Source organism: Cyprinodon variegatus, unplaced genomic scaffold, assembly GCF_000732505.1.
Source record: "Cyprinodon variegatus isolate N-32 unplaced genomic scaffold, C_variegatus-1.0 Scaffold645, whole genome shotgun sequence".
Taxonomy (NCBI): Eukaryota; Metazoa; Chordata; class Actinopteri; order Cyprinodontiformes; family Cyprinodontidae; genus Cyprinodon; species Cyprinodon variegatus.
In genome coordinates, this window is record NW_015151098.1 from 248,448 (window position 1) to 250,726 (window position 2,279).

Sequence of the window (2,279 nt, forward strand, 5' to 3'; positions counted from 1 at the left end):
ATTTTTTTTGACCATGTCATCAGAGGGGCTCCGTATCTTCCCGACTCTGAGAACCATAATATTAAATTAGCAGAAGGAACTTTTTTTATAGCTGTAAGCCATAATCATAAAACTTAATAGAAACAACAGCAATAAATGCATCATTGTGTATGTAATGAATTTATATGTTTTTTTTATGATCAAATCAGAACAAGAAAAGGACATTTTGATATTTTAATTTATAGAGATCCACTCGTATACTTCTGTCTTTAAAGTAATCACAATAAAGGAACTGAATAAAAGCAGAAAGCAGTTGTGGATAATCGAATATTTTGAAACCAGCAATGCACTTAGGTTGATGTGAATGTTTGTTGCACCAGTTTAAAGGGCTAAAAAGAGTCACCTGAGCACGTGATCAACACCAAAACCCTGACGGGTCTTATTGCTGCATAATTACCTCTTTCATTGTATAATGTTTGATTGTAAAATCTGACATCAATCTGCTGTTGAACCGACGCTGCTTTGTGAAACTATGCTGAATGAAAAAGACTGCTTTATGAAACCACTAATGCATCCTTTTAATTTAATTTAGTCAATGTGTTTAGGTGACATGTTTTTCTTTCTAAACTGAGCGTCGGCTGGATTCTAGGTCCAACCATCAGAGGGTTTCCTTTCCAGCGGCTTCAGGTACCTGAATCTGGATCGTCCTCCTTTTCTCCTTCATCCACCTGCCAGCAGTTTCCTCTGGCTTTCACTTGAGGTTTATTTTAAAAACATCCAATGTTCAGATGTCAAGGTGTAAGTTATTGATCTATTTATTAGTCTGTTTCTCATTTTGTTGCCTTTTTATTCACCAAATCTGATAATTTAATCTCCTGTACGTTAGACACATTTTATTTTAGCTTCTGAATTTAATGCAATAAAAAGGACATATGGTGAAATTATCTTCGGCCGAGCTGTGGGTTTCTTTTTGAAGAGCAGAGTGATGAAGCATGAGGAAAATCTGATGAAAATGATGGAGGGGGGAGTCTCAGACTTTAAGCCGGATTATAAATCGAGAACAGCGCGGGGTTGTTCGGTGCCAAAATTTAAAATAGCCAGGATTATAATCTGCCAGATATTCAACACAAAGAAAATTATTTGCCAGGTTTATAGAGTTAGAAGTGGTGGATTAGCAAGTAAATAGGTATTTAATTTGATGTTTCAGAGGGGGATTAGAATAAAATGCTTTTTATTCCTGCTTCTGAGATGAACTAAGTGAGGCAGATCAGACTCAAGAGCAGTCCTGGAAAAATTAATAGGTCCTCTAATAACTACTAATCTATTTTATTGTAAAAACTGATTTTAATATCATTTTTTCTTTTATTTTTATAAACTTTCTGTTATTTGCAAATGTATCAAAATGAATAGATCATTCCACATAGTGGCAAAATATTACATATTACATTATTTTTTTAATGAAAGCACAAATCACCTTCTACCTCCAAGTATTTCTTGGAAATATTTTTTGTGTTAATTCCACAATTTGAAGACTGAGACACAAATATGACATTTTTAGAGCTTATTTCAATGAAGAATTACTATATGTATTAATGTAGGTCAATTCAAATCTAAAAATTAACTTGTAATTTAAAAAAATTGCACACTTAAATCCACTGATTGCATCGTATTTTCACTGCTAAACTGCTGCTCATTCACTGTCTGAAAGCTGTACGAAATGAAATGTCGTTTTGTTTACACTGTGTGTACAAAACGACAACAAAAGTTGTGTAAGTCTAAGTAAATCCAAAGTGCAGCTCAAACATTGATGAGGACATGAACAATTGCATATATCATCCAAATTATATTAAACTAAAAAAAACAAGTTTTTTTATTTGTCTTCTTCTTATTCCTTTTTAGTTTGCGTTCTTATTGAAAGGTATTTGTACCTTAAATTCAGAAAACTAGCAAAGATAGTTGAGTTTCTGCCTGTGTTTTTTTCAGATATAAAACTGAGAGTAACAAAAAAAAAAATGCAGAAATACTGTAATTTATTAACTAGGAATTAACTTATTGTTATAATTGTTTTTAAAAAAATGTATGTATTACAACAATAAACATTGGTACAGGTTATTTGAATTCTGGTCAAAATACCCACAAAAGGAAGTTTGTCCCTGGATGCTGAGTTTATAAGGTGATATCCTCAACGCCTCACTTAGCAATATGGAGCCTCTGTCACAGTCTTGGTTTTGTTATGTTTATTTAGAGTATTCAGCTTCACTTTGCTTCTTGTTTTAGTGTTTAATTATTATTTTGTTGTT